At 40.8% G+C, this 12,515-nt stretch overlaps 1 long non-coding RNA gene across 1 annotated transcript; it reads right to left on the reverse strand.

Annotated features, from left to right (window-relative positions):
• Positions 1-551: 551 nt before the first annotated feature.
• Positions 552-910, reverse strand: LOC114648952 (uncharacterized). Its single transcript, XR_003715768.2, has 2 exons — positions 814-910; positions 552-665 (listed from the first exon to the last, which is right to left on the reverse strand). It is a non-coding gene; the product is annotated as an uncharacterized LOC114648952 (long non-coding RNA).
• Positions 911-12,515: the final 11,605 nt, after the last annotated feature.

Raw genomic sequence — 12,515 nt, forward strand, 5'->3', positions numbered from 1 at the left:
TCTTCATTAAGTAGCCATTGACAAGGTTGTATCAATATTAATTTAAGGCAAGGAACAGTTGACATTTGCCTTAATCAGAATGGTCACAAGAGACCATAACCAGAGAGGAGGCTACGACGCTGGCTTCCAAAAGCCACAATTTCCTTTTGGAAATTGATAATGGAGTAGGTAGTAAGCCCTCTTTAGGTTTGAGCAAAAATGCATGAGCACCCAAGGCAGAATTGCATAGTTTCCAGAGGTTTCAGATTTTACTACATTTAAATAAATTTAGTCTGTCCTATTTAGAATAGGTAGGATCCATGAATTTGCCTGAGAATTCTTAGAACCAACTATGTGAAGTAGTGATAAAAATTAAATCTTGGAGGTAGGATATGCAGGAACTTTCCAGATAACCTCAGACCTTTTCAGACACCAATGTTGTATTTTCTGAATGACCATCAAGAAAGGCTTTACCTTGAGCCTTGCATTACACAAACACATTTGATTCTGTGTTAAGTTTTAGAACAGACACATTCAACTACACCATTTCCCCCAGAGCTCAGCCACAAGAATATTTCAGCCCATTTAATTGGAAATTTGTTTGTGGTACAAAAAGAAACCAAGGAAAGTAGAAGCAGCAAGAGCTAGTACACCAAACACTGAACCAAGCACCAGAACAGAGGAACCTGCAAAGAGAGAAAGGGCCATGAGCAAACATTGTAGTTTTAGGTGCCAAATGCAAGCTAACATCCAACTGAGTGACCATGCAATCAAGGCTAAGATTTCTTCACAACCAAGAACACCAACTTTGCTTCATCATTTACAAGACCTCACCAGATTGTTGCTCTTCTGTAGCTGCAAGATGTTCAGACACCACAGGCCTGAGTTTCCCTTTCAGAAACAGGGGGCCCACAACAGGGTCTTCTCCCATTCAGCAGGGATGGTTAGGTCTACAGATGAAGCACAGCATTTAGTCCCCCCTCCCCCCTCCCCCTAATACACAATGAACCTTCTCCAGAAACCAGTTCCAGTAGACACCTACCACTCCTCCTTGGCCTTTGTTTACACTTCTCTGCTCTCTTCCTTCCAGGGAGACCAGCAAAACAGTTTGTATCACAGCAGCTACATGCCCAGTCACTGCCATCTACAGAGGTCCACCTTAAGGAAAGCATGTCTGCCACTATGGCTCTAGACTAATCCTACAGGATAAGCTTACATACATACAGGTATACATACAGGTATGTAAGAGCAGGCCTTGTTCAAGGAGTCAATACCCTGTGGCACTATCTAAAAAAGCCACTAAACAGAGGTTCCTTTGTGCCCTCAGTAACATTGAGCAGACTTACCGAGCTTGTAGGCACGCCATAGAACCTGAAAGCATTAAATTCAAATTGAAGGGAAGACTGACTAACTCTGGGAGTAATGAACTGGGAACTTGAGTTGGTCAGTTTACCGTCAGTAAAGCACCTGCAAACACATTACAATTACTAGATGATCTAAACCTGCCACTCTGAACCACACAAGGCAGAATCCTTACCCATGGTTGCCAATGAATGTGTATGTTGGGGCAGAACCATCTGAAGCAGGAGGTGCCACACAGTTGTCCACAAAGATGCACATGCATGGTTAGTATTGTCTGCGGATGTCTGAAGACTAATGAGGTTATCTAGGTAGAAGGTATTGAAGGAACTTGGCCCACTCCAGTCACCTGTGGAGACAGCAATACCTTAGTCCAGTCTGTCAAGGTAGCCCTACAGACATGGAATGCAAGGACTAAAACCCAAAATACAAGTTTATATTGAATGAAATTTTCCTTACTGTTCATTATATCCAGAGAGAATCCCAGAATATCTTCAGCAGATTTGGTGGAGGTAAAGGGGACCCAAGTAGGATTCAAAGACTTACTGCTGACATTGTGATTCCTAGCAAGGAGGCAAGCAGTTAGAAAGAGGCAGGCCTGCTTCATCCAAGCAGTCAAGATGGCACAGAAGTTCTGAGCATTATTCAACTCCAGGTTTCTGCTTTTCAGGCATTTGAATTAAATACCAGGTTATTCAAGCACTTGCTTTAGTACAAAGAAATGTAGTGCAGTTAATGTTAAGCATGCATGTCAGTTAGCACAAACATCTCACCTGGGATAATGGCATTCAATCTGCACTACAGCTGGGTTGATTTGCATAATGGGAATACCAGGAATTGAGGAGGGGTTGTACTCAAGGGTGAAGTTGTGCACTATTTCATCAGTAAGCATCTAGAACAACATGCAGGTCAACTCATGTAGTTGAAGCCAGTTTACCACAAAATGCTGGAGCCTGTAACAATTCAATTCTTTGTCATGTGTACAAGTACCATGTACAATGAAATGCTTGCATGTGCCCCCACAGACAGTGAACATAAAAAAACAAAATCCTAGGAATACAGAGACAGTGGCAGAAGTACTGTATATGTGCAGGTAGCAGTGGAGGTGACACAAGGTTACTAATTGTTTATGAGTCAGATTGCAGTTGGGTAGAAACTGTTCCTGATCATGGAGGTGCGTGTCCAAATGGACTTTAGTTTCACCCTCCTCCCATCTGGGAAGCAAAGTGACAGTGTAAGTGGATGGGGTCCCACCTGATACGGTTTACTTTCCTGAGATAGCTCCCTGCAATCCAGGACATCCACACTACACACTGTGTGCCCATGATCTGCTGTATTTACCACCCGCTGCAGAGCTCTGCAGTCCTGAACTGAGTAGTTGCTGTACCAGGATGTGATGCACCCTGTCAGGATGGATTCCACAGTACACCTATAGAATCCGAGTAAGGCCCGGATGTACCCCACAACCCTGTGCAGTCTACTAAGTAGAGGCATTGTTGGGCTTTCTGCTGCAGTGAGACTTGACCATTTAAGGTCATCAGTGAGGGTGATGCTGAGGAACCTAAAGCTGCTGACCTGCTCCACAGCCTCACCTCCGATGTAGATGGGGCTGTACTCTATTGGTTGTTTGCGGAAATCCACAATCATCTCCTTAGTTTTGCTAACGTTGAGGGTGAGGTTGTTTTCCTGACACCATTCTACCAGGAGTCTGACCTCCTCATCGTCCTCACTGATCAGACCTATTACAGTGGCATCATCAGCAAACTTGAGGATGGTGTTAGAGCTGTACTTAGCTACACAGTCGTGTGTAGAGAATAAAGCAGGGATTAAGATCCCCACCGGCCCATGGTGGCAAACTGTTTTAAATTGTATGAAAGGCTCTCTTTTATTTTTATTTTTTTTATTTATTTATTAATTTTTATTGTAATCATTCCATACAATATAGATTAATTATAACAAAAAAGAATTAAAGACAAATCAAACCCCACCCTTGAGAAGGAGAGCTTAGTCAAAGGAGAATTGCTTAGGGCTTTTTAATAGGGCAAAAATAAACAAAAGAAAAGAAGAAATATATATAGGTAAAGAAAAAAATGGAGAAGGGAAATAAAGCGGTAATAGTTATTTCTCTTATTCTAAAATAATATTGATTAGATCCTGCCAGGTTTTGAAAAAATTCTGTACAGATCCTCTAACTGAGAATTTGATTTTTTCCAATTTCAAATAATATAAAACATCGGTTTCCCACTGACTTATCAGAGGAGAGTTAGGATTCTTCCAATTTAACAGAATAAGTCTGCGTGCCACAAGTGTAGTGAATGCAATCACCGTTTGCTTGTCCTTCTCCACTTCAAGTCCATCTGGAAGAACACCGAACACAGCTGTTAATGGGTTAGGAGGGATTGTGACCCCAAGGCTGTCTGAAAGGCACTTAAAAATTTTGGTCCAAAATGATGTTAGTTTGGTGCAGGCCCAAAACATGTGACCCAGTGAGGCAGGAGCTTGCTTGCAGCGTTCGCAGGTTGGATCTTGCCCTGGAAATATTTTGGACAGTTTTAAGCGAGACAGATGAGCTCGATATATAATTTTTAGTTGTATAATTCTATGCTTTGCACATATGGAGCTCGAATGAATTCTCTGCATTGCTACCTTCCATTCCTTTTCTGATATATTGATTAAGAGATCTTTTTCCCAATGTCCTCTTGGGTCTTTGAAAGGTAGGGACTCTAATAAGATTTTATATAATGCGGAAATGGTGTTTAATTCCTTGAATTTGAGCAGTATTTTTTCCAGCATGGTGGAGGGCACGAGGTGAGGAAAATCAGGCAGTTTCTGTTTAACAAAGTTTCTAATTTGAAGATAGTGAAAGAAATGTGTAGCTGGGAGGTTGAAATTGGAATGTAATTGTTCAAAAGATGCAAATATGTTGTCTATATAAAGATCTCTGAGCATTTTAATCCCAAATCTTATCCAGGTATTAAAAACTGGATATGTTTGAGAGGGTTGAAAGAGGTGGTTCTCTTGCAGAGGTGCCACGGATAAAAGATTTTCCATCTTAAAATGCTTTCTAAGTTGGTTCCATATTCTGAGTGAGTAAAGCACAATTGGGTTATTAGTATATTTGCGATAACTAGCATTTATTGGAGCGCAGAGCAGGGAATATAAAGAAGTAATACAGGATTTTACTTCTATTGCGAACCAAGCCTGTGTATGTTCATTTTTTTGTGTCCAGGTTTTTATGGCTTGTATGTTTGCTGCCCAGTAATAAAACTGAAAATTAGGTAAAGCCATGGCACCTTCTGCCTGAGGTCTTTGTAGGGTTGCTCTTCGGATACGTGGGTGTTTTGAGTTCCAAATGAATGAGGTTATTGTTGAATCTAATTGCTTAAAAAACGATTTATTGATATATATTGGAATGTTTTGAAATAAAAAAAGAAATTTAGGAAGGATATTCATCTTAATAGCGTTAATTCTTCCGGCTAGAGTGAGATGAAGGGTTGACCATCTATGCAAGTCTTGCTTAATTTTTTCCATACAGACGGCAAAATTTTGTTGATAAAGAGCTTTATGTTTACTTGTGATATTTACCCGTAGGTATTTAAACTGATCTGCTATGGTAAAAGGTAGGGTGTCCAATCTAATATTATATGCTTGTGAATTCACTGGAAAGAGTATACTTTTATTCAGATTAATTCTGAGATCAGATATCTTTTGAAATTCTTTGAGTGCTGTTAAAACTGCAGGCACAGTATTTTGTGGGTCTGATATATATAAACCATATCATCTGCATATAGAGAAATTTTCTGTTCCAGTCCTTCTCTGATAATCCCTTTTATCTGATAAGAGTTTCGACAGTGACCTGCCAGTGGTTCAATGGCGATTGATTAAAGAGAAGCCACCTGGTCATTTAATATACAGCCCACTACTTCCCAAAGTCATTATCCACATAGAGACTGGATCATTTCATCAATCAGGGTGGTTCCCCTTGTAAATTTGGCATCACGGGCCTCACACTCAGAATGCCTGGACAGAAAGATTTCTAATACATACATACAGAAATCCATCACACCAAGGCCTGTCCTCATAACAGGCATTTTAGTAAGCCACTCAATTTAGTAAGACTAAACCAGCATTTCCTGATACAAGAACCCAACCTCACAATAACCATAACCTGCTGTTTTTGGTATTGAACCTAGAACTGTGTATTAATTACACAATAATGACTTTAAATATAGTATTTTATTTAAAAAAATACTTACGTAAACTGCATTGAAAGCAATTATATAATTAAAAACCAGCAAAAATACAAATAATTGAATTAAAGGTTGTATTTCTCTTGTTTTCCAGCTTATTCAGAAGCCAATACAATATCCCTTCTATTGTAATAATACTAACAACTGATGACCAAAGAGGCAATTTTGAACCTGGGCACTTTTAATTGGACTGCCTGGTCACCCATCCTCATACTGTATGAAACATGTCCGATTCTGTGTTTCTGTCTTATTTCTCACTCAGCTGACCAGGACATCAAACAGTAAAGTGGTGAGTCCCCAAGTGTAAGTATTAAAATCCTTGTGAACTTAATTGCACTGAAGTCAGCCATTCAGCTAAGGATGTGCTAAGTACTGTACTTATTGATGTTTTTCAATTTCAACTCTAATGAGCTTTCTCTCAGCTTTTTGTATGTATGTTTTTTTTTTGTGTATTAAAATTGTCATCATCTGATTTGTCAGAATTGCTACAGTATCATGAAAGTTAGCGGTTTAGTTTTTATTCACTTGTCTCATTACATCTCAGAGACACTAAAGACATTAGGTTGGCAAAATCAAATGTTAATCTATTAAACGTTTGCCTATTTTTGTTTCTTGACAGTATTCAGTTTTTGAATTATAAAGGTGGTCAGTATTTTATTGAATAAAAACAAACAATTGTCACTATTGTCCACTACACAAAATATCACCCAGATTCTCCACATGAGAAATAAATGTATATGTAGTAGTATTATTTGTCAGTTTGATTGAATGTTGTCTATTTCAACAAGTGCTTTCTTGTTTAAGTTAAAAGATGCGATCAACCAAAGAAAGATACAGATTTAATGGCAATATTGTTTTCTGCTCTTTACTTACATAGCATGAACATATACCATACAAATATAATAAAAGGTTATTTGTTCTAGCACTTGAGATTTACAAATCAGTGTTGGATACATTTCTGTTCCGTTAGTGCTGTGCTGCAGAAGGAACCTAAATACAGTTCAGAAAAAGAATGTGTAGTGATAGTCATCTGAATGGTCCTCATTTTGCAGATAACACTCTGTTTTGTAATTGGTGATTAAATAATTATTCATTTTGATCACAGTTTAATTAATTTAGTTAAATGTCCTATATATCTGCAGAGTTTTTATATTTGACTCAGGTTGTGTGCAGTTTGTTCAGCTAAGAGTAAATAGCCATTGATATAACATATAACATTTACATTACATGTATTTGCTTGGCAGAAAGTTTAATCCAAAGTGATTCACAAAAGAGGTAACATAATCAAGTAACATTAGGCTTCAGCCTGTTTGTTGATCAGGTTTAGTAGGACATTTAACAAAAGCTGATGCCACAAATGAAAAGATGTAATAACTAATAATTTTACAATTATAGACTAACAATCAATAAAGCAATTAAACGTAATATAACAATACATCAACCAATAATATGAGTTTTTTTTTCTTTTCGACAGATATTCACAGAAGCGTTGGATTTTCAGTAGATAAGGAGTCAGCGGTTTGGGTGGAGGTGTGCAGCTCATTCCACCAACTAGGAAATACACAGAAAAAAAGTCTAGACTGAGCCTTTATACCATGCAGAAGTGGCATCACCAGATGCTGTTCACTGGCAGACCTGAGTGAGTGAGAAGGAGCAGAGCACCTCACCAGTGTCTCAATTTACTCAGGTGCTGACCCATTGACTACTCTGTAGGCAAGTACCAGGGATTTACACTTAATGCGTGCTACTACAGGATCCAATGTAGCGTCCTGAAGAGAGGAATGACATGTGATCATCTCAGCCGGTAAAATACAAGATCAGCCATTGCATTCTGGACCACCTGTAGCGGCTTGATAGCATATGTGGGGTGGGTACTCCTGCCAGAAGCGAGTTGCAGTAGTCCAGATGTGACAAGACCAAAGCCTGAACCAGAAGTTGTGCTGTATGTTACATCAGATAAGGTCTGATATTGTGAATGTTGTACAGCATGATCCTGCATGAATGAGAAACAGAAGAATTGTGGTCAAAAAAAGATAGCTGTTCATCATACATCATCCCAAGGTTGCATACTTACTGGGCAGGTGTTAGTGACAGTGAGTCAAGCTGTTCAGAGATGGAGAGTTGAACCAAATGGATGGCCGGGATCACAAGAAGTTTGGTTTTTGAACTCTAAATGGTGGTCCTTCATCCAGGTTGAGATAGCAGCAAGACATGCATAGAGACTCTAGCTGATACTGTATTGTCTTCAGCACTGATAAAAGAATCCATAGGATTGCATGTTGGAGCCCAGCGAGGTGGTGTACAGAGAGAAAAGTAGAGGACCCATCACCAATCCTTGGGGTACACCTGTGCATGTCTGGTGTGCGTTGGACAACTCTCTTCGCTATGACACACTGTAGGATCTGCCCAAGATGTAGAACTCAAACCATCTGAGAGCTGTATCAGTGATTCCAAGGTCAGAGAGGGTGGCAAGAAGAATGTCATGATTGAACATGTTGAAGGCTGATGAGAGATAGAAGGATCAGGACCAATGACATGTTGGTAGCTCTAGCAAATCGTAGTTGGTCGACCATAGTCAGTAGAGTCACCTCAGCTGAGTTGTTTCTTTTTAGATGGACTGGTTGGTATCGAGCAATCCATTCTTTGCAAGGATGGAAGAGACCTGGTTAGAAACAGCACATTCAAGTGTTTTGAAAAGAAAGAAAAGGAGAGAGGCAGGCCTGTAATTGTAAACATGAGATGGATTGAGTGTTGGTTTTTCAAGAAGTTGGGTTATTAGAGCATGTTTGAAGATGGTAGGAAATGTGCCTGAGAAGAGAGAGGTGTTAATGATGTGTGTAATTGCAGGAATGGGTGAGTGGGAGATGGCCTGAAGGAGATGTGTTTGGATTGGATCAAGTGGACAGAGAGTTGAGAGGATGTGGAGAATGTTGGGTAATGCTTGGCAGGAGACATAATGGGTGTGGAGTGATGGTGAGAAATGACTGCTATGGCAGCCACCCTACCCTGAAAAATGGTGGCAAAATCATCAGCAGACAAGGAGGTTGGGGGATGATGTGGAGGAGGGTTAGAAAGGGAGGTGAAAGCACAGCACAGAGAGCATGTGTCAGTGGTGCTGTTACTTCTGGTCTGATAGAAACTTACCTTAGCATTGATGGTGACAGAAGAAAAGGATGCAAGAAGGGATTGATACTTAGTCAGGTCTGCCTGAACCTTTGACTTCTTCCATTTCCTTTCAGCTGTTCTGAGCTTAGTTAATTGATTGCAGAGTGCTTTAGAAAACCAGGGACAGGAGGGTCTTTCGACCTGCCGATGAACTTTGTAAAAAAGTTTAATGAGCAGGTTATTATTCCAAGCAAAAATTAAATGTCAAGAAATTGTCTTATATATAAACGTCTACACGTGAAAGTGTGTGTCTGTCTGTCCGGCCCAGAAGTGCACAGCTAGAGCATGAAGCTCAAAGAGCTGGCAAGGAGATCCCAAGTTATAGAGTCAGAAGAAGAAAGAAGTACAAGGCTACAGCATGAAGCTAAAAGAAAGTGACTCTGTCGCCAAAGTGAAACTGCCGATGAAAGACAAACTTGCTTAGCCACTAATACTAATACACAAAGCAAGGCAAGCACATCGACAAAACAAATCATCAGAGGAGTGAGAAACTCACTTAGCCGCTCTGCATTTCAATTTTTTCTGATGATTTCAATAGTTTCTAGAAGCCTTGGCTATTTACATCACAGGCTTACACAGCTAGTGATAAACACTTTCACTATTTAAGATTAAAATGTCAAGACATAGATCACTATATGTGAACTGATATATCACAACAGCACATGTAGTAGCGTCTGCAACCTCAAAAAGCCAACCAAGGCAAAATTCATGTGTGTAGGGTTTAAACACAACATCATAGACTTCAGTGATTCATTTTCAGTTTTGGATAGATGCCCACTTAAATGGACTGGATGATGATATTTGAGAACTCCTCCATTCTGTATACCCCAGTGACCTTCTGATGACCTTTCTAGAGCTTGATTCCCTTAAATAACCTTGGTCCCTCTGTGGAGCAAATGTGCTCCCTGCAGAATCAACATTCGCAGGGCTGTGTGTGACTGTACGTGACTGTGTATGACTGCCTTATTAGACCTGCCATTGCTATGCCCCCAACATTATGGTGCCCTGAAATGGCCGGGCCATTGCTGAAAATGTGCCATTATTTCTACATGTTGTGACCAAAATGTGTGCAAATACCCTTAAATGAAAATCTGCAACGTGTGCTTTAATCACATCTGAATTGTTGGATTTGTAATTTTAAACTGTGAATCACAGGGGTAAATCAATGACAAATGTATGTTTGTCCCAAACGTTATGGAGGGCACTGTAAGTTTTTCATTGGAAACTTCACTAATGCCCGAGATTTTATTGATTACATGTATACAAAGCATGTGTTGGGTCAATCGAGAGTGCGCTTGTTAGCATTTAAAGTCTGTTTATTGGTAAATACATTGACAGCTGGTACATAGTAATCCATTTTTGTATATTATATATATATATATATATATATATATATATATATATACACACAGTGTGACAGTTTGAGGTCCTCTCGACCCCTTGAACCCTCTGACCACTCTTCAGACACCAAGTAAAAGTCCAATAATTATTTATTCGAACAATATTAAAGTGCACAAAGCACCTACACTCCACAATACTTATATAATGAATCAATAAACAATACACTAATCACAATCCTCCACACTCCCAGACATGTTGCCACCCTTCCACCCAGCTCAGCTCCACGCTCTGGTCTTTCACAGTCCTTTATAGTCCTTAACCCGGACGTCTTACAACCTCTCTGTCCACGTGACCTGGAACACTTCCGGGTCAGATAAAAATCCTTTCTTCTTCACCCCGGAAGCATGTCATTCCTCCTGTCCATGTGACTTGAATGTACTTCTGGGGCATAGGGCAAATAATCCTTGTTCCTCCCTGCAGCGTCCCCTAGCGGCCCCCATGGCATCCAGCAGGGTTGGGGATAAAAACTGCATTGTCCAGAATTCCCTGCTGGCATTCAGAGCACCTCCATGCTGCAGGTAGGGCTCCACCTGGCAGCCTGGGGGTATTGGCCGGGATGAACAGCCGGCCACATGTCACAGTACCCTTCTCCCAGCGAAAAACCATGGTTTGGAGTGTCCAGCCCCGCGAGGGACATCTTCCTCCAAGGTAATCCAAAAGGCGGACCTCAGGGATCTCGTTGACACTCCCGTGCAAACCTAGGAGGAACAGTATAAAAGTAACTATTTTGGTCCCCTGTCCTCCTAGGACAACCTCTCCATCCGTGGCCCGGCCTGCAGCATTCATAGCACAGCCGCGGACCCCTTGGTAGTCTCTCTCTGTTAGACTGGAAGCCCATTGGAACATCTGGCCCCACCCTTTTCTCCTCTGAGGAGGATTTTTCGGCTGCCCTTAAACTGTCCAATTTATCAGGAGACCCCTTTTTAATTTTAGTGATCTCCTGTTTAATCTGGGGCTTGTGCACAGTTTGGGTCTCCCGATGAGTAAAAAAGAGCCCCTTTCCTGTCTGCACCCCTTTAGATTTAACAACGACCGGTGGCGGCGTCTTTAGATTCGCCTCACTCTGTAAGACAGCACTGTTCAACTGCTCCGGTATGATCAGATCTTTCCCCGCCCACTCGGTCATTGTTTCAGACTCTTTTGTAGGGCTCACAGAGGATTGGCACCCGCTACTGAACAATCGCGGGCCCGGTTCACTCTGTGTCCCTCTATTATTTACGGTACGGGTCTCGCTTACCTGCATCATCGCATTCTTTAATACGGGAGGCTCCAAACCAAACCGCCGCAGGTATTCTTTCACCTTCCTCAACGGCACTTCAGCCACTGCTCCCAATTCTCCAATGATCCTCTCAATGTTTGTCAGGATCTGCAAGAAACTACTTCCGGACTCGATTAACTTCTCGAGTTCCTGCAAGTCCAAAATGTTATCTACTTCGACCGGAGGCAAGCTTACTTCCTTATTCACCTCACCTACCGGCCGGGAGCCAATGAGCACGCCCGCTGCTGGCACGTGCTCTGACAGGTCTCGCGGTGGCTTCTAGGAACTGGAGTTTTTATTGTCTGAGGGCCGAGTTGCCTTCGGCAAACTGCGGTCTGTCTTTATTAATTTGTCAACAGACCGATCAGCCACTTCCTGGCCCTCCTTATCTTCTTGCGGGGTGAAATGAAGGGATTGTGTTAAAAAAATGCTTTAGTTGCCTCACATTTTTATGCAATCGTTTTGTTCACCCCACTGAATTAAAGCTGAAAGTCTGCACTTCAGCTGCATCTGAGTTATTTCATATAAAATTCATTGTGGTAATGTACAGAACCAAAATTAGAAAAAAGTTGTCTCTGTCCAAATATTTATGGACCTAACTGTATGTATATATATATATATATATATATATATATATATATATATATATATATATATATACACATATATATACAGTATATATACACGTATATATATATATATACACACATTATATATATATATATATATATATATATATACATATCGTGACACATGTCTGATTAGGAGACAGCTACAGTAAAGGGCTTGAGTAAGTGTAATACTACATCAGACCAGGAGGTGGCGGAGTGTGCTGACTGTCTCTCCCTTGCAGAACCATTCTCGGGAAATCCCTCTTCCTCACCTCTGATGATGTCACTTCCTCCACAAGTCCTTAAAACCGCCATCTTACCTCTACGTAGTGATGGGCGGAGTGAAGCCTCACGAAGCATCAACACGTTTGAAGCAATTGTATCGGAAATCGTATTGAAGCTTCGAAGCATTTGACACTCACCTCTTTAGTGACACCTCCTGGCCATTTTCATTAACATTACACAAACTTACGAAGCACTTCAATGATGTCT

Source organism: Erpetoichthys calabaricus, chromosome 3, assembly GCF_900747795.2.
Source record: "Erpetoichthys calabaricus chromosome 3, fErpCal1.3, whole genome shotgun sequence".
NCBI lineage: Eukaryota > Metazoa > Chordata > Cladistia > Polypteriformes > Polypteridae > Erpetoichthys > Erpetoichthys calabaricus.